The following is a 26,562-nucleotide window of genomic DNA, read 5'->3' as shown; positions in this document are numbered from 1 at the left end:
TTAAGTGATTTAAAGTGGCCTTCCTTTAGGAACCAAAGGACGCTTGGCATCAATAATGCAAGAAGCTCTGGAATGTGATAAAAGAGAGTTATGATACTGTCACATTGGCATGGAGCTAAAAAAACTAGATGAAACGGCCAGCAATTGGTTCCTTGATTTGCAAAAGGAACAATTTCACAACTTACTTTGTGACAGATCACAACAGTTCATTATCATTTGAAGTAGAGTTTTGTTTTTTGTTTCTAGGCCACACGTGTCAAACTCAAGGCCAAACGAGAGCATATGGGTCACACCAAATGCTAATTTAAGTATTCCTTAATAAATTACATACAAAGTAAATGGAAACTGAGCAGCACAAATGCTGCAGAATTTGCTTCAAATGCATCTTTCACGCAAGTTCAAGATATTAAATGGAAATCAGTATGAGGAGAAAAGCTTTCCTCAAGTAAATCTAGATCAGGGGTCTCAAACTCAATTTACCTGAGGGCCAATGGAGTCTGGGTCAGGCTGGGCCGCGTCAGGTTTTCCACAAGAAATTAATTAAATTATTAATCTCTAATTTGTTTATTTTTTATCTTATTTTGTGTTAAAAAAATTAAAGAAAGAGATTTGAGAAGACTGGAATTTTTAAACACAATATGATTAACAAAAAAATATATATAATAATTAATTAATAAGAAAATAACTCAATCAGGGCTCCACGGGGGCGCAGTGGGTAGCACGTTCGCCTCACAGCAAGAAGGTCGCTGGTTCGAGCCTTGGCTGTGTCAGTTGGCATTTCTGTGTGGAGTTTGCATGTTCTCCCCGTGTTCATGTGGGTTTCCTCTGGGTGCTCCGGTTTCCCCCACAAGTCTAAAAACATGTGGTTGAGGTGAATTGGGTAGGCTAAATGTCCGTAGAGTATGTGTGTGAGTGAGTGTGTATGGATGTCTCCCAGTGATGGGTTGCAGCTGGAAGGGCATCCGCTGCATAAAACTTATGCTGCATAAGTTGGCGGTTCATTCCGCTGTGGCGACCCCAAATTAATAAAGGGACTATGATTGGTTGAAAATATTGTCCAATAGTTAAACATGAATTTTGCACGGGAGAAAACACTCCATGGCAACGCTGCTGTAACTTCCAATGAGAAATGTTTCTCTGCCTGCATCAAGTCCAATCGATGTCCCGCCCCCGAGAGCCTTATACCCCATTGTGATTGGTAGGTTCGTTCGACTCCGTACACTTTCAAATTAAGGCGAGGGCCACAAACTATCATCTTGCGGGCCGCGAGTTTGAGACCCCTGATCAAGAGTGAAAAAAAAGGTGATTTGCATTTGAGCACAGGATTACAATAAAAGTTCATTAATTACGCAGTTCTTTATATCAAATATATACTACACTGTATACAATTTACATGTAAAAAAAAAATGGAAGCTGTGGTTGCCAGAACTTTACCATTAAAAATATGGTAGAAACAGTAATATATATATTTTTTTTTATTTTACGGTAAACTACAGTATTTCATTAATTTACTGTATTACACACCAGTGTTTAAAAGCATTAACACTATTAACACATACATATATACACATACATATATACATATATATATTTATACATATATACATATATATATATATATACATATATACACATATACATATATATACACATATACATACATACATACATACATGCATACATACATACATACATACATACATACATACATACATACATACATACATACATATACAGTTGAAGTCAGAATTATTAGCCCCGTTTATTTTTTCCTCAATTTCTGTTTAATAGAGAGCAGATTTTTTTCAACACATTTCTAAACATAGTATAGTTTTAATATTCTAATAACTGATTTATTTTATCTTTGCCATGATGACAGTAAATAATATTTGACTAGATTTATTAGAGATATATATAGGTATAGATATATTGACTAAACTAGATAATGAGGATTTGTTGTGTAATCGAAAAAAATTTGCTTAATGGGGCTAATAAATTTGATGTTAAATGGCTTTTAAAAAACTGAAAACTGCTTTTATTCTAGCCAAAATAAAACAAATAAGTTTCTCTAGAAGAAAAAATATTATCAGACATACTGTGAAAAAAATTCATAATTCTGACTACAACTGTATATATAAATAACACCGGAGCACCTGGAGGAAACCCATGCCAAACATAGAAATGCCAACTGACGGGACTCGAACCAGCGACCTTCTTGCTGTGAGGCGACACTCCTAACCACCGTGTCGCCACACTTTTTCAGTGTACTGCTTTTCTTTACTGTATAACCGATAGATTCTTGACAAACATTTGTGGGATTGGGATGAAACAAGATTTATATTCATTTTCATTCATTTTACATGCAAACTTCACACATAAATGCCAACTGGGCCAGGCAGGACTCGAATCAGCAACCTTCTTGCTGTGAGTGCTAACCACTGAGCCACCTTGACACCCTGGGACAAAATTTTAAATTATCTTTTTTTGTGTGGTAGTGGGACGGTGTAGTGTTGAAAATCCACTTCTGTGTCACTTTCTTACAAAAATGTCCCGTTTCCCATTTGAAAAACCCTTAAAATAGCCCAAACTAAAATGCTTTGCGATGGAAATTTACTGCTTACATTGGCACAAATCTGGTGCTCCTCCTGTTTTTTTTGTCTTTTAAAGAGGAACATGCTATGACTCTGATGTGTGTTTGCTTTCATAATTCATCTAAGCTGAATCTACTTGTTTGCATCCCACTGGTGCATGTAAACAATCATTCACGACTACGTTTATAGTCTTCTAAACTCCGGTTTGGCACAAGTAGAAACAAAAGACTTCCAAGTCCGCATGCCGGAGATCAAACGCCAAGCTGTTTGTGCATTCAATGGTGAATCTACTTATGTAAAAGCCTTCAGGATAAAGGTCGTGTCAGATGTCAAACGCTGAGGATGTATAAATACAGGGAAAAGTGTAATATTATGAAAAGTTTGTACTGTTTCAAAGGACTGGTGTCTGTTTGAATAGCTTTCAAGACGTAATTTATTCCTGTGATGGAAAGCTGAATTTTTTAGTATTTTTTTGCAGCAATAGTCTTCAGTGTCTCATGATCCTTTAGAAATCCGTCTATTTTGATTTAATGAAAAGGAAACATTTATGATTACAGTAAATGTTGAAAACTTAATTAATTAATGTAGCGCTTAATGTTTTTGTGAAATGTGTTTTTTTCAGGATTCTTCGTTCTGTTGACAGTCAAGACAAAATACGATTTCTTTGAATTAGAATTATAAATATATTCTTTTTAAAATTTTAACATTTGTGATTTTAATATGACATGATCTTAACATCAGTATGTGATTTATTGCATCCTTGCTGAATAAAGCATTAATTTCTCAATAATAAAAACAAATAAAAAAATAAAATAATAATAATAATAATTATAATAATAAAGAAAATGTGCTGATTTTAAACATCAATAAATATGTAAAACATAAACTAAAACAAATAACTGTGTATTAAAAATGAAATGTAATAAAATAATTACCAAATAACAAAATAATAATTAATAAATTGTAATAACAAAAAATAATAATAAAAAAAAGAAAATGCTGGAATATCTGATCAATTAACAGTCAAAACATATTATGATTTCTTTGAATTAGAATTAAATATATACATATTTTTGTGATTTTATTATGACAGGATCTTAATATTAATTTTGTGTGATTAAGTGCATCCTTGCTGAATAAACCATTCATTTTTCTTAATAATAATGATAATGATAATAATAATAATAATGATAATGATAATGATAACAACAACAATAATAATAATAATAATAATAATAATAATAATAATAATAATAATAATAATAATAATGATAATAACAATAATAATGATAATAACAATAATAATGATAATAATAATAATAATAATAATAATAACAATAATAATAATAATAATATTAATAATAAAAATGTGTAGATTTTTAATCCTATTAATAAACATGTAATATATAAACAAACAAATAACCGTATAAATAAATATGAAATGTATTAAAATAATTAACAAATAATAAAATAATTATAAATAAATTGTAATAACATAAAAATTACAAAATACTAAATATCACTGAAATCATTTAAAGGGTTGGTCCACTACAATATCATATTTTAAACTTCAGTTAATGTGTAATGTAGCTGTGTGAACATAAACAACATCTCTGAATGTAAGACGCTTAAAGTTCAATGCAAAGGGAGACATTAGCTTTTACAGACTGAGCTTAGCAAAGCCTACAGCGAATGAAGTTTGAGGACTACAAAACAATACATCCGGCTAGTGAGATCTACAAAGTCTTCAGGTTACGCACATTCACCACGTGCACACACCCTAAGCAGCAATGGGGTGTGGCCAGAGACGCTGTAATGTTATAGCAGAGAAAGCTAAAATGCTGTTCAAACGCTGCTATTTCAACAGAGCTTCTTCTGTTTCTGTATTTGGAGAGAAGAGAGAAGTGCTTACAGTTTAATTTGAATTATGTTCCAGAGAATTATAAAAAGATATAGCTAGCATTTGACAAAGGACAGCTTCCAAAATATCACCTAGTTCAGTGCTGGATTCGGCTAAAAACTCCTCAAAGAAGGAGCAGCTACAACCATAACGCCCGAATCACACGGGGCTTCAGCGTCAACGCTTGACAGAGGGCGTGTCTGAAGTTGGGGCTGACACAATCGTCATAGCAACGTCAGCCAATGAAATTAGTCAGCAAATGGCCACTCTCTGAGCTGGTGTATTTGCATACAGTGATCTGATTGGCTGACGCTTCTGTTGGCGCTTGAAAAGTTGAGAAAGTCCCAACTTCTGCAGCAAGCAACGCCATTGAAGTGGCGTCAACAGATCATGCCTGACGTGACCCATTCAAAGTGAATGGGAAGCGTTGGCGCTGAAGCCCCGTGTGAATGGGGCGCAATAGAAGAAGCTGTGGATTGTGAGCCACAACCTGTAAGTGTTTTTATTTGTTAAAATTAATCTATTACTTGCACAGTTTCTAGCGTTAACGGTATGTTGTAGTGAGGACGTAAACAAGGATGTAAACAATGGGAAATGCTGTTTGGCACCACTAACAATTTAGCTACAAATTCATATTTATCAGTCAAACCGCTGTAAACACACACAATCTAGTCTATGCGGCCACTTTCCGTGCGTTTAACATCTCAAATAATGAACTTGCAAAAGATATGTGAACATTTCATATTACTTACACATACATATAACACAAATATATATGAAAGACACTTGTCAGATGTTATTTTAGAGAGCAGGTGTAAGGTTCAGCTGTGTCCTCTTCATTTTCTGTCAGATTCAGGCTCAAACTGATATTGCTAACAGCTACACTGACTGACAGTATTCACACAGCAGAGGCACAGCGCATGCTAGAGACGTGACGTTTTTCCTGGTCACGTGAAGCCGATTCGCGAATCACAGCACATTATGTTAGCTGACCAATCAGAGCCTCTTGAGGGCGGACCTTTCGGAGGAACTAGGAAATATGACAGTGGTTTTCATGTTAGCTGAGTAGCTGTATATAATCAAAGTAAGATATATACTAGGCATGTGCCGGTATCACATTTTCATGCTGCGATTAATTGATTGAGCTTTTATCACGGTATACGGTGTTATCACGATATTGTAATTTTACTAGAGAAACAGGTAAAAAAACACAAACTTCTGTTTCGTCAACTTAGTAACTTTAATAACTTTTTAATTAACTAAAAGTACTTCAAACATTTAAATACAAATAAATATAAATAAAACAATACACAATATAAAAGTAAACTTGAGCAATTATATCAAAGTGAATGTGCAAAGGGAAACCGTCTTCGATCAGCAATCCCTCTGCATTTTTTTGGAACCCAAAATATTTCCAAACCTCTGACTTTTTTTTGAAGGGGGATAAATTGTCGGCAGCGTTCTTCTTTCCGCCATGCTTCTTCTTCATGTGAGGATTAGAGAGCGGTGGCAGCGGCGGCGCGCACTGCGTGCACACAGTGCTTCTACATGCGGGGATTGTTTACATCAGAGTGCGCATCAGTTCTGCGCAGCATATACGCAGTGTTTCTTCAAGCGGTTGATGGAAAATAAGCTGAAGGGGGATAAATTGTCGGCAGCGTTCCTCCTTCCGCCATGCTTCTTCTTCGTGTGAGGATTATAGTGCGGTGGCAGCGGCGGCGCGCACTGCGTGCACACAATGCTTCTACATGTGGGGATTGTTTACATCAGAGTGCGCATCAGTTCTGCGCAGCATATACGCAGTGTTTCTTCAAGCGGTTGATGGAAAATAAGCTAAGGCGCGTTCTAAGAATATAAATTCGGATCTATTATTTTTCACGGTATTTTGAAGTGCCCGTGATAACAATATCGTGCATATTCATTACCTTGTTTTATCGCATTACCGAATACCGGCACAAGCCTAATATATACACAAATCACAAATGAAGCATGAGCACACTTTGCTTTGCATCATATAAACACAACCAAGCCTTAAAAATACACTTTGAACCACCCCTTTAACACAACTGCTTTTTCGCTGCATTATAGCAGAGAAGTTCAGATTTCCACCCCATGCTTTAATAGGAAATGCATGCATATCTTCAGTTGCGACCCTGCCCGCCTGCCACACTATTTTTATTTATAATAGGTCAAGAGGTCTGCATGCAAATGAGCGTGCTGATAACGAGCTTTGATGTTGCAAATCAACTGTCAGATCAAAGCCGGGACTCGCAGACCCGTGAGGATTTGGCAACTGCAGTCTCCAACCTCTCTGTTTTCAGAGACCAATTAACACCTGCCTCCGTCTAATTGCCTGATGCCCTCCACACAGCAAAAATGCTTAGCAGGTGATTAGCGATGCAAAATAGGTGCTGGCGAGAGCAGCCATCCAGAGCCTGCGTGTTTAAAAACTCCTGTAAAGTTGAGCCAATCGTTTGGGCGGCTGTTCCCTCGGCGTGCCAAAAAGAGGTCAAGATGAAACCTGCCGAGTGGATTCTGAGTGTTTGCTGAATTAAGATGCAAAGAACATGCACTGAAACGCAGAGTTCTGGACTGTCGATTAACATCTTATCTAAACGCTAGGCGTCAGGTGAGATCTGAAAATGTTTGAATGTTTTACTTACGTTTGCTCAGACTAAGGTTTGAATTTAGCCAAGAGCTTGATGTTTTTACACTCTCAATTTCCTAATGTTGTGGTTTGACCATGAAAAAGATGTGGAGAGTCACTCAGGAGGGAGTTGTTATACATACAAGTTAGAACTAACACTCTGTCTTTAGTTTTCTTCCGGGAATGTACGTCATCACAATATTACAAATCTAAATAATTAAGCTGAGCAGCATTAATGATATGCTATCAGCCCTGTTTCACAGATCTAATATACCGATGCATATGTAATTTCTCTTTCCCAACTGTTCATACATACTATGACAGTTTTAAAGCAATTATTTTAATTTTTTTTAACTTAGCATCTAGAAGCTGTTTTCCCATATAAACAGTTTTTAAAAGCTCTATAAAAGTTAAAAGTCTTTTGAAGCCACAAGACAATAACAAACCAAGGTTAACTTAAAACATTAGAATTTTTAATATTAATGTATAACTCCACCCACATGACAAGCAGATCAATAAACTCACTACAGTCTGACAAATATTGCAGCTGTTGGACAACATGATGTACTTTTGAGGCTATGCAGTTTATTTATAAATATAGTGCCTGTTTTAAAATAGGTTTACATCATTGGCGGCCATCAGCCTGTCATACTGAGCAAAGAAATTGACGATTGACTTTGCCAAAAGATGTCGACAGCGGCCGCATTTCTGTGTAAATTGTCACACTACAGCTGAACAAATTATTATAGGACAGGGGACAGGTAAGTGACATTCTAAGGCTGCATTTACACTGCATGGTTCCAGTGACTCAATTCAGATTTTTTTCTTTCATGTGGCACAGATCAGATATGGCTCATGTGCGTGTGAGCAAGAAAAAAAAAAATAATAATAATCACATGGATTCTGATTTACTCAGATTCAGGCCTTGTTCATATGTGGAAATTTATCTGATATGATGTAAGCCGGGCATCAAAAAAATTAGATATAGTCACAAAATTGGAATTGACCATCAAGATCTGCAGTGTAAATGCTCGATCTCTCTCTTTTGTATTTTGTAGTGCTGTATTTATACCATAGTAATCTGCTAGTGTTTGCTTTGCTTTGGGTTTTTCAGGGTTAATTTTTGTGACATCCCAATTGCAACAGAGAATTACTGGAACATCTCTGTAGACTGATGGCATACCATGCTGTTCAGCCTTATAATCTTAAAATGTTAGCAAAATCATCTTGTCATCACTTTAGATATTACCTGACACGTTCAGAGGAAAGGGAAGGACGATGACTCAAATGTAGGAACTCAAATGGGTTTATTAATAATAAAAACCAAACAAAAAGGGAACAAAAACAATCCAGAGGGGGAAAAACTTGACTAAAACAAACTTGACTAGGTTGGCAGGGAAGAGTAGGACTGGACCAGACAGGGCTGGACTGGACTGGACACTGGAAAAAAAGACGAGGAACTGACACAGGACTGAAGACAAGAGGTCAACTAAATAAACTGATAATGGAATAACAATGAGGATGGGACTAGACAATAGACGGGAGAGCACATGACACAATAAAACAACACAAGCCATGTGCTCATGTAAAACGAGACTAGAACATGCAACCAATAAGAGAGCTCATTAACCACGTGTTCACAAGAAACACTAAAGCACATGGCCACAATGTAAACACTAGGCCACGTGGTTAAACAACACCAACACAAACACTGGACCGCCCACACCTTGTGCACCTGTGTCATGCAAGAGCGTGCATGGGCCAAGACGTCGCACATACACAGACATGATGAAAAATGAGTGCTCGACCCAAGAAACCTCAAGCAGAGCACAATATTATGATATTGCATCTTGTATATCACACATATACAAGACACAACATCACAATTGTAGCAGTGCAATATGGCTGTATATTGGCACTACTGGGGCACTCAAATAACCACATATATATATATATATATATATATATATATATATATATATATATATATATATATATATATATATATATATATATATATATATACGTATAAATATATACACACATATATACATATATATATATATATATATATATATATATATATATATATATATATATACGTATAAATATATACACACATATATACATATATATATATATATATATATATATATATATATATATATATATATATATATATATATATACGTATAAATATATACACACATATATATATATATACACACATATATATATATATATATATATATATATATATATATATATATATATATATATATATATATATATACATATATATTTACGTATATATATATATATATATATTTACGTATATATATATATATATATATATATATATATATATATATATATATATATATATATATATATATATATATATATATATATATATATATATATATATACGTATAAATATATACACACATACATACATACATACATACATACATACATATATATATATATATATATCACTTAAGAATAATCCAGGATCACATTGGCAAAAACAGCAAGAACCTCAGCTCTTCTCCTCAATGATTTAAACGGCTGCAAACACTTGAATCTTTTTTTAAAAACCATTTCAATGGTGGAGCGTAAGCACACGTGTCACTGTGTGTAAAAATAAAATAGTGGTGAATGGCAGTTGCCTCAAGATTTGATCAGATTTCAAGTGGCCAAATCCACGGATGCCCATCCAATGCCTGAATATGATTATTTTCACAACAAGCTCCATCTTTCAATCAGAAATGCCCTGCTCTGTCATTTACTCCATTTGCATATGACTGTGATTGTTCAGTGCATGCGGAATGAATGCATGCAGAACGAATGCCATTTATGATCCCTCTTTTCATATAGTGTTTTCAACCCACTGAAAATATGTCAGTCCACAAAATTATAGCCCTGCCTGTTTGTGAATTGGACAATTAATATCCAAATGAAGATATGCCAGGCATTTGTTCGCCGCCAAATAAAACCGGATGGAAATGTTTGGCTTTCAAAACATTTTTTTTCTTCTGTTTGCGTACTGAAAATCATAAATGTGAGATTAGGTTATTTTTAATTCTCTCTGACTAAATGAATGCACGGATATTACATTCCTCCATCCTTCCTGGCTGCACAATAAGCCTTGCAGAAATTGGACATTTCCTCAAGCAAACACAAACACACTATTATGAAAGACACCTTAATATGAAAAAGGTAAAACTGCTGGATATCATAAGCCTCAGACAAAAGTAAAAGTATAATAAAAAGCTAAATAAGGTTTATAATCTTGTTGTATTTTAGATTTTTAGGTGACCAAAAAATTGAACTATAATTGAATTACCACACAGTTTTCTACTGTACTATTTATAATAACTAGAGATGCTCCGATCAGCATTTTTGGGGTCGATCACCGATTACCAAGATCATGATCTGCCGATTGCCGATCACAGACTGGCAGGGGAATGGGAATCTTTTATATATAATCTAGCAGAGTTTGTACCATTTGTAGAAATGAAACTAACTCCAAATTAACTATATTGAAAAAAAAAAATGTAGAAATAGGCTACAGTCAAGATCTTGAAGAACCACCAAGCGTTTTAGAAAATGAGAACTTAAGGCCCAATCCCAACTCTACACCTTAGCCTTTCCCCTTACCCCTACCCCTCGTTCTGCGTGTGCACGCCAAGGGGTAGGGGTGTCCAATTCTCTTTAGCTTGAAGGCATAGGGCTAAGGGGAAGGGGTGAATAGCCCTTCGAACGAAGATTTTTCAGGACCACACTCGAAACCAAGGGGTAAGAAAATTTCCCAGAATACACCAGCATTGCTAAACCCGGAAGTAAGGAGATCCACTAAATGGTATTTTTTGCCATTATTACGAATTTTTACGACAAACAAGCACGTTTTAATATATTCATAAGCGCATTCGTGTTTTACCGTCATGCTTTAAAAAAAAAAAAAATGCTAAAAAAACAACCGCTAAATTTCGCAATCTATAATGCCTAAGAATAACTCCTGTATAGCAGTCCCACAACATTCTAATGCTGCCTAATTGAAGGCATGTCATAGCGACACCTGGTGGACATTTATTGAATTACATTAATTTTTGTATAGCGGGCCAGATTCTATTATTATTTATAAAAAGCCTCGAATACCCTGTCAGTAATGTCTAGTGGCTGGGAATGAGCTGGGAATGAGCTTTTTACCGTGTCTGCTATAAAGATAATGTTGTTTTTGGTGTATTTACATAGGTGTATTTACATAGATGAATATGGCCACTGTGTAAATACACAGTGCAGTTACGATCTTATTGCCACATTAGATCGTTATGAGAACATGATATATGCCTTCAGTGATTTCCTGAAGATAAATACCAAAAAATAGCACAACTGGAATAACTGCAGCAGTCGAGATTATCTAAATCAGGGGTGTCCAAACTACACCCCGCGGGCCATCTGCGGCCCACAATCAGTTTTGTAGCGGCCCGCAAGGCTTTTTATAAATAATAATAGAATCTGGCCCGCTATACAAAAATGAACGTAATTCAATAAATAACAACCGGGTGTCGCTATGACATGCCTTCAATTAGGCAGCAGTTCTTGTTATGGCATAAAACGAACCGACGAAACTGAAGGATAATTGATAATCACATTTTGGCAAGCCATGGCACAACCAAGAAAAAGGAAAACCAACAGTGAGTGCAGGAAATTTCAGTCACGTTGGGGCAAAGAATACTTCTTCACAGAGTTCAGCGGGAAATGTGTCTTTAATTTGCCAGGAATCAGTTGCAGAAATGAAGGAATATAATATTAAAAGACATTATGAAACAAAACATCAGGCATTCAGCTCTTACACTGGTGCTGAATGAGATCAAAAAGTAAAACAATTAGCAGCTGCCCTATCTGCTTTTTTCGTGCTAATAAAGTGCTGGCTAGTTATGAGGTAGCTCAGCTAATCGCACAGCACGGGAAACCCTTCACTAAAGGAAAATTTATAAAGGATAAGTGTTGCAACTGTCATTTGCCCAGAGAAGATTCAAGATTTAAAAACGTAAGTCTTATAGAAACACCGTTGGACGACGAATTAAAATAATTCCATAATAATATACACACATCCATCCATCCATCCATCACGTGTGCAGGTGCTGTATTCTGTCCCAAGTCTTAGGGGTAAATTTTGAAGCCCTTCCCCTTAACCCTTGGTTGTAAGGGCCATGGAGAAGGGGAAGGGGAAGGGGTAGGGGTACAAAAATAGAATTGGAATTGGGCCTAAGGCTACTGTAGGCCATATTTCTCAAATAAGAGTAACTTAAAATTTAATAACCTAATTATAAAAGAATAACTTAAAACTTAAACAACCAGATGAACTAGTATCTAATGAATAAGTACTGGAACCTAATGAATAAGTATTATCATCTAATACTTAAGTACTAGTATCTATAAATTAGGTACTAGGGTAACTGATAAGTACCAGTACCTAATGATGAACTAGCAGTACATAAAATATGTATTAGTCATGGAATACATACTAGTTAACACTGAATAGTTGATATCTCAATGAAAGATACCATAGAATTCAATGGAAAATTTTTTACATCTGTTACTAATAACAACAGAATAGTTAGTCACTATTAAAATAAGTACTAGTGTCTAATAAATAAGAACTAGATTCTATTTAATACTTGTGCAGGTGACGTGTGCAGATGACGTGTGCAGGTGCTGTAGTGCTGTCCCAAGTCTTAGAGGTACATTTTGAAGCCCTTCCCCTTAACCCTCGGTTGTAAGGGCCAAGGAAAATGGGTAGGGGTACAAAAATAGAATTGGAATTGGGCCTAAGGCTACTGTAGGCCATATTTCCCAAATAAGAGTAACTTAAAATTTAATAACTTAATTATAAAAGAATAACTTAAAACTTAAACAACCAGATGAACAAGTATCTAATGAATAAGTACTTGTATCTAATAAGTACTAGTATCTAATGTATAAGTAGTATCTAATAAAATGAACTAGTGTCTAATGAGTACACATTAGTATATTTTTAAAAAGCACTAGTATCTAAAGAATAGGCACTAGTAGCTAATGAATAAACACTAGTAACATGAAAATAGATACTAGTATGGGTTATAGATTAAATGTCAAAACGGTTTGCCATACATGCAAGCTGGAGAGTGTGTGTCACACACAGCAGGCCAGGGAAATCTGTGTCTATCATTGCTTTCTATATATTTTTGGCGTTGTCTGTTAAAATTGTGAATTTTTTTTCTCTTTGGATCCCCCGTGACTGAAACATGCCGCTAAATGCGTTCACCAAAGCCTCCGCAGAATGTGACCCTGTGAAATCCTGACAGTGTAGCACAATGTTGTGTCTTTCGAAGTCTGAGTCAATAAAGTGTGCTGTTAAGCTTAGCAGGGACATTGGACAGGCGTCTGCACTCCATATATCACAGGTTGTTCGTCGAGGCAAAAATAATTCCATAATTCTGAACACGATGTCTTTCCGCCTCGTACTATCCCTGCTGTAGGTTTCATGTCGTTAAAATGCATCACTCACAGTCGGCTGGTTGAAGGATGGTGATGTTGTTGGCTTCGGCTGGTTTAGCTTCTAATACTCGGCATGTTCAGTTGTAAGGTGTGTTCTTAGATGCCTAATCATGTTAGTGGTGTTAAAATGCCGTTGCTTGCTTCCACCTCGAGGGATTTCATCAAGACATACATTGCAAACTACTAACGTTATGTCTTTATTGGACACTGAAAACGACGGGAGAACTCATGTTGCCACTGGTAAGCTCCGCTCTCCTGTTGTATACCTGTGCGCCGTGCATGCTTTATTGATCGGCACTTTTGGAGTTAGCCGATCGAGCTATTTTTAGCCAATATCGGCCGATCGTGATCAGTGGCCGATCAATCGGAGCATCACTAATAATATCTTTCTATCAAGGGTTCTCTTTGGAAATGTTTTACGGAATGAAAAACCCAAAACATTAATAATGAGTTCCCATTAGACAGACTTAAACTGCGGTCACACTAGACTTTTCTCCTCATCGACTTCCATTCATACTCACGAAAATGCGGCAGACCGGAAACGCAAGCTCGTGTGACAAGTATTGCAATTCGCTGTGTTGCAATATTCAAACTTGGCGAACTCTGACCTGTGAAATCGCATCACCTGACTGTAGGCATGGGCCGGTATAACATTCTGACGGTATGATAACCTTATTATGATAAAGTTATCACGGTATCAAGGTATTGTGATTACTGCTCTATAGTATGTTCCATTTAAACGTCTGGGTAAAAAAAGCAAATCAAGGGATGATTTTCTAATGATTTTCTAAAGTGTAATTTTCTAATAATCTAATTTTTGAAACAATCAAGTTGGATGGAAGAATCAATCCCTGCAGAAAACTACATTACACATGATGCTACACAGTCAGTTCTACCAATCAGATACCTGCAGCAAGCAAAACTTAATAAATGAGAACTTTAGCTCCACCCACTCCAATGAAGCACACAAATTACATATGCCTACACTCTATAATAAAAATAATAATAATAATAAACTTTATTTTTATATAGCGCCTTTAAAAGTAGCATCTCAAGGCACTCTACAGACATAAAATGTGCAGTAGTAAAGACACAAGGATAAATGCAAATTTTTTTATTAAAAACTATTATAAATAATAATAATACTAATAATAATAATAATAAAAATAATAATAATAATAATAATAATAAATCTAAAAATCATATAAAAGTCAAATAAAACCAAATAAAAGCTATTCTAAAAAAGTAAATTTTAAGAGATTTCAAAAATTTTATTTAATGATTTAAAAATACTCAGGGATTCTGCATTGCGAATATCATTAGGTAAAGAGTTCCACAATTTAGGTGCCAATAAAGAGAGTGCCCGATCTCAGAGATTTTAGCCACGCTGACTGTGCAGTTAAAAGACCCGCATCAGAAGAGCGCAAAGCACGTCTAGGAATGTATGGGATTAAAAGGTCAGATAAATATTGTGGTGGCGGGACCATTTAAGGCCTTGTACGCAAGCATAAGAATTCTAAAATCAATTCATAAATTGACAGGAAGCCAGTGCAGATTTTTCAAAATAGGGGTTATGTGCTTTCTTGCACTGATCCTAGTCAGAGTTCTAGCTGCTGTCGGCACAATAGCCTAGTGCCGACATATGGTGCAGTAGCACGCCAGAGTATCCCGAGTTCGAATCTCGGCTCGAGGACACTTCCCTAAACTGCCCAACCCCCCCCCCCCCCCCCCCCACCCCCCCACCCCTATCTCTCTCTCCCCAACTTCGCTTCCTGTCTCAATACTTTCCCATCTAATTAAGGCTAAAGGCCAAAAATAAATCTTTAAAAAAAAGAATTCTAGCTGCTGAATTTTGTACTAATTGTAACTTGTTGAGGGCAGCTTTTGGGACTCCAGCCAGCAAAGCGTTAAAATAGTCAATACAGGAAAAAACAAAGGTGTTAATTTGATGCTATGGGGACAGACGAGTCTTGCTGACTTGCAGCTTCTCCAGCGCCTAGACTGCAGCTCTGCACAAGACGTTTGGCCATAGGAGAAATGATCGCGCCCAACTGAGCCTGGTTTCTCTCAAGGTTTTTTAAATCTTCACTTTCGCTTTTTTGTTTGCCGCTGTCGCCACTAGCTTGCATGGTTCGGGATCAGAGCAGAGCACACATCTAAATTCATCTCAATGTGAGCGCTTAAATGGTCAAATAGGTGTCAAAACATGGTGTTTAGTGAATATTCATATTAACCCTCATTTGTGTAATAAACAAACGAGTTGAGAATTAAAAGACACGTCAAAGTGAGACCATTAATCAGAACTGCACTGCTCTTAAAGTGACAGCGCGCAATATTCCTGCTGCCGACTGTTTTTATCATTAATCAAACAACCAAAGGAGAAAATCCCTCACTGCTCTTGACTGAAGGACTGCTGTAGCTATAATTAAAGTTTATTTCCTTACAGTGAAGATGCTTAAAGCACAGTTTACTTCATATTTTTATTCTATTCCTTATTTACAGGGAGGAAAATAACTGTATATATACAGTTGAAGTCAGAATTATTAGCCCTCCTGAATTATGAGCTCCCCCCAATTTCTGTTTAATAGAAATAAGATTTTTTTCAACACATTTCTAAACATAATAGATTTAATAAGACATAATAACTGATTTCTTTTATCTTTGCTATGATGACAGCACATAATATTTTACTAGATATTTTTCAAGATACCAGTATTTAGATTAAAGTGCAATTCAAAGGCTTAATTAGGGTAATTAGGCAAGTCATTGTATAACAGTTTCTTCTGCAGACAATCAAAAATATAATTTTCTTAAGGGGGCTAATAATATTGTCCTCAAAATAGGCTTCAAAATATTTAAACCTGCTTTTATTCTAGCCAAAATAAAACAAATAAGCCTTCTCCAGAAGAAAAAATATTATAGGAAATACAGCGAAAAAATCCCTTGCTCTGTTAAACATCATTTGGGAAATGTTTATTATAAAAAAATAATAAAATAAAAATAAAAATCACAGGAGGGCTAATAATTTCGACTTCAACTATAATCGTTTTGAATAATCGTGATTACAATGACCAAAATAATTGTGATTATGATTTTTCCCATAATCGAGCAGCCCTAGTATATTATTAATTTTGTTTATAAAAAACATACTTCACAATGCACATGGAATATATTGTATATATGACTATGTTTTTTGATAATTTTTATACTAAATAATATTATTTTATGAAAAGTATCCAACTAAACAAAATTGATTCTGGTGTACATTCACTTTTACACTGTAAAAATTGCTGGGTTCCACACAATTCCTTTATGCTGTCTCAACACAAATCAATTCTGATAACTTAATCGTTTTTACAAATTTTTAAGTTCATTGAGCATAAAACAATTAAGTTATTCCTGAAAAACCTTCAAGAATTGTGTTGATTCAGCTCATTATATTTAAGTAGACTGAACAAGTAGTAAAAATATTTTTTTGAGTGTAGGAAGGTTTCTTTTGCAAAATTTGGTTAAAGAGCCCCTATTAAGGGCTTTTGAGAATGACCTTCATGCAGTGTGTAACACAGCTCTGAAATATCCAGCTAAGGCTTAAATCTGAAAGTGGACAGTGTTTGAAACTACTGATTCATCTATAAAAGAGTCGACTCATAGTGGTTCGAATGAATCGTCTTGATAACGAGTCTTTAGCCATTTCGGCGTGACGTCAATATGAAACATAAGCCCCGCCCAATTGTTGCATGCGCAAACCCGGGAAATTACAGGAGTTTTCCGGGATAAATAACAAAATGGGTGGGTAGCTGGAGGTGGGTCTGAAATACGGGAGACTCCTGGGAAAACAGGAGTGTTGGCAGATATGCTCACATATACACTATGCGGTTTGACTATCTCAATATTGTCAATAAGAGGGGTTTGGGAACAAATAAATCGTGCAGCGATTCAGGGAGTCGCTGGGATAATTAGGTAAAAATAAATGATGCAGATTATAAGACAATGAAAGTGTTTTTTGACCTTGCACGCATATCAACCTCTTGTTGGAGACCCTTAAAACCAAAATATGACCCTTTTTAATGTATATTAGGGGCTCTTTAAAAACTGGCCACTTTGGTTCGCAGTGTGAAATTAGGCCGTTGATTGCTTTCAAATCCAATCTTATATTTTACAGTATATACATTATCAGCCCATGAGACCGCTGCAATTAAGCCAATGATAAAACCACTGCATGTCCCAAACGACGATCTTCATCTAACAGAAAATTTCCTTTTGCACGTGATGGAGTCAGACGCACTCTTGGTTCTCTAACCCGAGCTTGATTGAAGTCTTCTGTCATGGTAATTTAAATGAACGATAGTAACTTAAGCTTTAATTAAATCTCCACCACAGAGATGGAGAAGAGAGAAGTTGCGCTGTGATTTCAGGTGGCGCGAGCGAATAGTCATTTAACTGCATGATTACGGTTCATAATTAGACACTGATATTGCAATTATGGGAGGGGCGTAAATCACACACACATCATGGAGTCACTGCAGGATTTACGGCCTCTCCTCGCGGTGCTTTCTCCATTAATATTGATTGGGAAGAGAAGATTTGTTATGAACACGAGGCTTTTCATTTGTTTTTGAGGACATTGTAAATCGGGTTTGACCGTAACTCATTGACATCGTGCATAAGGAAGCCTTTTAGGTGCGATTATGTAAATTGCAGTTGTAGATTACGAACTGAAATGTTATCACTCTACCCGCGGGGACTAGAGTGTCAAACTCTAAACGCTTTCTTTTTTACTCCTTTTTTTTTCTTTCTTTCGTTTTTTCTTTATTATTTATTTGTTTTTTCTTTATTATTTATTCGTTCTTTCTTTTTCATTTGTTCTTTTGTTTGTTTCTCTTTTTTGCTCGTAGTTTTCATTCAGAAAACAGAAAGTTTGTTCTTTTTCGTTCATTCTTTCTTTTCTTTCGTTCTTTTTCTTTCGTTTGTTCATTCTTTCTTTTTTGTTTGTCCCTTCTTTCATTCTTTTTCTTTCCTTTATTCTTTCTTTTGTTTTCATTCGTTCAATCGTTTTGTCTTGTTCTTTCTTTTTTATTCATTTGTTTTTTCTTTGTTAATTCATAATTTTTTGTTTGTTCGTTCTTTTTTATTTGTTCTTTATTTTTTATTCATTTATTCTTTTTTGTTTGTTATTTATTTTTGTTTGTTCTTTTCCGTTCGTTCATTCTTTTTCATTCTTTCTTTTCATTCGTTCATTCTTTTTAATTCTCTCTCTTTTTTTTTTTTTCTTTTTCCATTCAGTTGTTCATTCTTTTTCGTTCGTTCATTCGTTCCTCCCTTTGTTTGGTTTTTTATGTTTGTTCTTTTTTCCGTTTGTTCGTTTATTCCTTCTTTCGTCCTTTCCTTCACCTGTTTTAACAAATTTTATTCTGGTTTTAATAATTTTTTTTTCTTTGCTGTTTTTTTTTCTTATACTTGTAATTTATGTTTCTTTTATTATTGTTTATGTAAAACACAAATACCATTGTGTGTGAATGTCCTATATAACAAATTTGCCTTGCCTTGATCATATAATTTGATTTAAAAATAATAACAATAATCAAAATATTATATAAAAAAAATAAATAAATAATGCATAATATTCAGTCCTTCCTCCTCAAAAATCGACCAAAAGTCTTGTGGAACTGTATCTAATGAGTGATTATAAATACTAGCTACAAATACACGATATTCAACAATATTGCCCTATTTTAGCACCAAGAATCAGTACTTTGATTATTTTTTAATATTCATAATTAGACACTGATATTGCAATTATGGGTGGAGCGTAAATCACACACACATCATGGATTCACTGCAGGATTTACGGCCTCTCCTCACGGTGCTTTCTCCATTAATATTGATTGGAAAGAGAAGATTTGTTATGAACACGAGGCTTTTCATTTGTTTTGGGGACATTGTAAATCGTGTTTGGCGGTAACTCATTGACATCGTGCATAAGGAAGCCTTTTAGGTGCGATTATGTAAATTGCATCTGCGATTGTAGATTACGGACTGATATGTTATTACTCTCCCCGCGGGGACCAGAGCGTCTAACGAGGAAAAAAAAATCCTGTCTGGAATTTCTCCGAATCTCATTATTGCTTGAGCAAACTTTTATCGGGTCCTTCATCAAGGCTTAGATACTGGCTAATGCGTTACATTAATTAGAGATACATTTCATTAGTATCTATAGATCGCCTGCGGAGAGCAGATAATGCAGAAGGACACTGGTTAAACAAAGGGAAACTTGATCAAACCAGGGAGGTCTGAAAAACCGAGAGAATCCACTGACGCTTCAGTCAGTCTCGACATCTCTACCATCTTTGTTGTTTTAAAGTCAGGTCAAGTTAAAATAAATTTTTATAGCATATTTAGAAAGCAACAGTGTTGCACCTTAGTGCTATATATATATATATATATATATATATATATATATATATATATATATATATATATATATATATATATATATATATATATATATATATATATATATATAAACATTCTTAATCTTAATTTGGGGGAATAGTTGATGTTAGCGATCTTCCAAGTGAAAAGCAGGGTTGGGGGGATGGGGGGATGTAGGGCTGCACGATTCTGGCTAAAATGAGAATAGCGATTTTTAAAAAAAAATCAAGATCAGCATTTTCTCACGATTCTGTAAATGTAAAATAAAGTTAATATGAGTAGGCTATTATTATTGTTATTTCTCAAACATATTGTACAACAACAATATTATTATGCCTATGTGTAGGTCTACTGTTGGTTAAAATGCCGCACTTTGTATAAACTTGAATTTGTTGCTGTGAACAGAATTTAAATATGTCCTTGTTGTTAATTCACAGTACAGAATACAACTATTCATAATTATGCAGTTGAATTATAATGTTTGACACATATTCTTGTCATTGACAATATTATTAGACCATTTTTTTAACTAGTAAAATCAGACATTTGTCATTATCCGATTCCCTCATGCATTATATTCAACATTATATAGGCTAGAGTAGTTATACTGACACTGTTAAACATTTATCTTCATGCAAAACACTTTGCATCAAATGCTTATCGTAATAATAACTTTAAAATGCGATATGATCATTCAAATGATGCCAGTTTCACTTTCACTTCCAAGTGCGGCTCATGCCTGCCGTCACTGTGAGAAAAAACACACATGCAAATCATTCTTTCAGCGCGGCTCTCAAACGATCGCTCTGTGCAACAAACTGAACGCTATTTACAACTTTATACCTGTTATTCACAGCCTGCAGGTTCTGTTCACTAAAGTAGGCATCATTGGCAGGCACACGTGCGTCCTTGGTAACAAACAAACAGTTCACGGTCATCTTGTGTGATTTCGCGACCACGAATACATCATTACATGAAGACAAAAATTATATTTTGAATTGAATTATATTTTATAAATACAGGATGTTGACACTTGGAGGTGTCACGCCATTTGGAGGTGTCCATGTTGCTGTGAAGACTTTTGTGTCTGCCCTCCTGACCTTGAAAATATACTTGGCTGAATCGTAGAAAAGCTGAATTAAGATCGTGTGTAGAGTTGAATCGAGATCGCGATCTTTTTTCAATTAATCGTGCAGCCCTAGTTGGCGTGATGTGAGACGTTACCTATCTCATAAGAAAATATCCAGGAGTGGGAGGGGTGCTCTAACCTATATTCTTTTTAAATGTCTGGGTAAAAAACTTCTTTTTTTTAAGGTTTAAAATATTTAGCAGCAGTAAACATGTCAGGCTAAATAATGAAAATGGATCACAGACTTGCTGTCTTCATTAGTTTCAAAAACAAAGATTTGTTTACAATTTAAAACAGCATCTTCGCATATCTTTTCTGCTGGAGATACTGTTGTCCTAAAAACAAACAAAAAAAAAAATGTAAATAAAAAAATACACATACCTTAAAAACGGTTTTATAGAAAATTTAAAAAAGCTTGACTTTTCCAAACTGCGGTATACCTCGAAAACGGTTATCGTCACATGTCTAGTCACAACACAAATCAATTAAGTTAACTAATGGCTCGTTTCCACTGACTGGTACGGTACGGTTTGGTTCGGTACGGGTCACCTACATCAGGCTTGCGTTTCCACTAACAAGGGTACCCTTTTGGTGGGCGTGGTGTATGACAAAGAGTTTCATTCGACGTCATTCTAGCTCAAGGAAATGTCTACAGTAAAGCTGTATGGGTCGCTTACATATCATATGAAAAGCACTTCTCACAAAAAAGATGCTTCATACAAATAAATACTTGTGTAGAAATGTTTATTACTAACTTTTCAATGAACATGAGTTGATTATAACTGCAGATCAAAGACAGTGTGAAACAGCCTACTGTAACGTCAGTAAATATATTAAATAACTAAATAAATGAACATATATAAACACATACAGCCCCTTACAGTCTCCGATATGTTATCAACTACAGAAGAACTACACACAGCAGACATTTCGCCCGTATTTAGGTTCAAAACAACACAAAATATAGCCCACAGTCAGTGTAAACCTCTTATCTGTGTCTGTAATCTTCAGCAGCACATGTAGCCTCTGTTAGTAATTCCGTCATTCCCGGTTCATCTTAGTCCAAAAGGTGAAGATAATAAGTTAGTTATACATGGTATTTTGTTCATGTTTGCCGAAGAATAATGTGCTCCTTTTTTCCGGCTTCTCCTTTGTTTCTTCGCGCTTCACTCTTGCGTTTGTCAGTGTCTGACAGGATCGGGTTTCAAAAGCACGTCAATAATCAAGCGCAGGTTATTATCATCAGCTCAAGAAGTTTGTTATTTCAGATATAATGTTAGACACGCGTGAGTGCAAGCAAGAAAGCGAAACCGCTCGCGTCTCAGACTGGCTCGTAAAAAACTATGGGGCACAGGGTAAATCTGCTCTTCTTTTGGCTTTGTGGCTGTTCATCAAGACGACGACAAGGTTTGTTTGAGGCAGGATCGACCATGGCTCGTTGTTATATGTACTTATAATTCCGCTATAATCTCTCGCTGTCTGTGTATTTCAAATACGCCTTTTGGTACCCTTTCTCGTGTTTGGTACCCTTTCGAAAGGGTGCCGAAAAAGTGGTACGGTACGCTTTTTGACAGTGGAAACGGGCCATTAATGATTTTTTACAAATATAAGTGGATGGATCATAAAACTTTTAAGCTGTCACCCCAAAAAACTTGGGGAGTTATGTTATTTCAACTCATTTTAAGTAAGTAAGTTTAACAAGAAACAAATGTATTTTTTGATTGTATGGTTGAACGCTGCCAGCAAAAAACCCACAATTATAAACAGAACCTAGAGTTGCCTAAAATTCGCTTTTGTTTTCATTTAGTTGCAAAAAAAATGACTAGTCATTCAACATTTCATCTTAGATAAAATGTCACAGAGCACATCTAAAGAACCAGTACTATCAGTTTTAAATGGAAGATAAATGGACGATGGATCGTCCGCAAAACAGTGTTAGGAGATTTTATATTTCCTTAAAATGGTACCTAGGAGAATCATAAATAGAGAGAAATAAGAAGGGGACCTAAAATGGCACACCACATGACAAGGGAGCCCACAAAGAAGAACATTTCCCAATGCTCACAACATCTGTAATAGAACTCTCGTGTAATAGAATTCTATGATAAATGGGCTATATGCGCAACTAGTGTTTTCAGCCATAAACTCCCGGTAAAAGCTTTGTGACTATTTTCATTTGGGAAATATTTAAAAAAGGAAAAAAAAAATTAAAAGGGGGTTTAATAATTCTGATTGCAACTGTACATTTGATATTCAAAAAGCTTAGTACTTAGATTTTTTTAAGTATTTTTGCCAAAACTAGCATGTTTTTTCATGTTTGTTTTAAATAGATGTTTCCAACAAACTGCTCTGTATAGGATCTGAGAAATGCTGACTGCCAATAACCAGCGAATAATACTTCATGACTGCAAAGTAAACAAAAGCCTATGGTTATTAAATAAAGGCGCACGCTCTTTAAAATGATCAATACCAAATGCATCAGTGCAGGAAAATATGTAAAGCTGCACTTATCAATCAATTTGAATGAGTCACTGATGCATGTATTGATCTCTAGTGAGCAGCGTATAATATTTACTCAGATTACTTTCATTACAATCTGCTATATTTGTCAGCATTAACTTCCTTAAAGCAGTCTGGAGCAGTGTGGAAAATCAAGCTGCTTTTTCTTTGATTTACAACTCCATAAAAATTGCCTCTGTTTATATGCAATACAAATTCAGTTATTCATATTGTATGTAGATAATGTATTTTATTAACATAACAATACAAACATTTTCATTGAAGATGGCCAACTTTGCATTACCATTTTTATCTTCTGCTTTTATTAAATATATATAAGAGTTGTCGTGACTTTTAGCAGGTGTGTACTGCAAAAAAGGTACTATAACATTTACAGTAATCTCCTTTCAATTTTTTTGCCACTAAGACAGTACATTTATAAGCACTTTCTAAATTCAATTGACTGTAAAATTTACAGTAACTTAATGCCAATTTTGGTTGCCACCAAGACAGTAAATATACAAGTGCAGTGTAAAATAATAACAAAAATTTAATGTTAAATTTACAGTAACTTACTTGTAATTTTGGTTGCCACTAAAACAGTAAATTTACAAACACACTGTGTAAATTAATAACTGCAATTTACTGTGAAGTTTACAGTAACTTACTGGTAATTTTGGTTGCCACTAAAACAGTAAATTTACAAACACACTGTAAATTAATAACTGCAATTTACTGTGAAGTTTACAATAACTTACTGGTAATTTTGGTTGCCACTAAGGGCCCTATCATACACCCGGCGCAATAAGGTGCAGGAAGTTTTTATAAGACGTTTCTACGACGTGTTGTTATTTTCAGACCAACGCAATCTTAATTTCCCCGTCTTCCACCAAGTTGTTTAAACAGCAAATCCATTTGCACCACTTTGTGGACTCATGGGTGTTCTAGTCCAGAAAAGAGGTGTGTTGAGGCACATTTTTGGTGCGTTGCTAATTTGAGGAACTAAAATAGACTGCACAATAGACCAGCTGAGAGCAGGTCTAAAGTCCAGTGCAGAACACGTTAGTTGTGCGCCTCACTTAAACATAGTTTAAATACATGTAGGATGTACAGCAATATGCAAATATCTTTACAAATGCAAAGAATTAAAGGATTAAAATATTTAAAAAATTATTACTTTCTACTTAAATATAAAAACCATTGCCTTCATGCCTTCTTCACCTCGGGGGCTTTTTTCAGTTTATTCACAACAACTTGCTTTTGTACTGTATAATGTTATTATAGTAGTAGTATTATTTTTTATATGCATATTTATATTTGTTTTATTAAAAACAAGCTTAGATTTGTCCATCTGTCAGGTTTTGTACCATATGTGGCATAGGACGTGTCTTTGGATATAACTCAGTTTTTTTGACCACACTTTGTTATTATTGTTCATTTATTCATTTGCTGGAAATTAGAACTGAATTTAGAAATAGTTTTGAAACAAATATTTGTGCTTAACAAGCTAAATTAATTATGTAGGCTGATGAATGTCTTCAGTTGAGAGCGTCCTACACGTTTCCTTATCTTAGAGCCCTAAGACAGCAAATTTACAAGCCCAACGTAAATGAATAATTACAATTTATAGTAAAGTTTACAGTAACTTACTTGCAATTTTAATTGCTACTAAGGCAGTAAATTTACAAGCCCACTGTAATTTCATAATTACAACTGACTGCAAAATTTACCGTAACTTACTGCCAATTTCGGTTGCCACTAAGACAGTTTTATATATATATATATATATATATATATATATATATATATATATATATATATATATATATATATAAATATATATATATATATATATATATATATATATATTTACTCCCAGGCCCGTTTATATCGAATTTGATATTTAGCCGCACCATGTTGGTGTTTCGAAACACCTAATTTTTACAAGGTGAGAGGTTAGCCCAATGCTTAACCCCCAACCTGAAGGACCAGGACATACACACATACACTTTGGACAATTTAGCTCACCTAATTCACCTATACTGCACCTTTGGACTTGTATCTACTTGTATTTGGACTTATATATAGTACATACACTTCGGAAAATTTAGCTTACCCAATTCACCTATACTGCACCTTTGGACTTGTATCTACTTGTATTTGGACTTATATATAGTTTACTTTTTTTCTCCACGCATTTAAATGCCCTTCTATCTTCTTGTGTTTGTGCACACTCATTCTTATTCTAATTCTGATATAACTACAGTTGCACTTTATACATGTCTCCAAAAATGTCACACATGATCCACTCAACGTACAGTATATGCAATATAAACTCAATTATCTCTGTCACAATGACTGTGAGCTGCTTTGCACTAACCCTGCCGCTACAAACCTGTTGTCAAAGCAGATTTGAGCTCAGGACAGATGGCCGTGCGCTTCCCCATGTGCTCGCGTTAGCAGGGGAAAAGGCTTTGGCATTTACGTGCCTCGCAGCTCTTCAAAAAGGCTTGTGTCACATTTTGTCCAACAGACACGAGTCGGGCTTTGTAAACAGTGAGGCACGAGGGCGTCTCGGCCCGTCTGGAGAAACAGGGGAAAGTGCTTTCACAGATTCCACAATAAACCTGACTCCATGCTCTCATTTCCACACTCCTCGTATCGAGTCATCTGCTTTTCAAAGAGCCTCGAGTGGAAGCCATAATCCCTCGGGGACCCCATATTCACTTGTGTCCTTGTAGAGGACATCATTTTTTAATTTCTCTGTGAGTTTTGCTTTTTTTGTGTGTATGTGTGTGGACCTCTCGGAAATACCAAA

This window comes from Danio aesculapii, chromosome 8 (genome assembly GCF_903798145.1).
Source record: "Danio aesculapii chromosome 8, fDanAes4.1, whole genome shotgun sequence".
NCBI lineage: Eukaryota > Metazoa > Chordata > Actinopteri > Cypriniformes > Danionidae > Danio > Danio aesculapii.
This window is presented reverse-complemented; position numbering follows the sequence as displayed.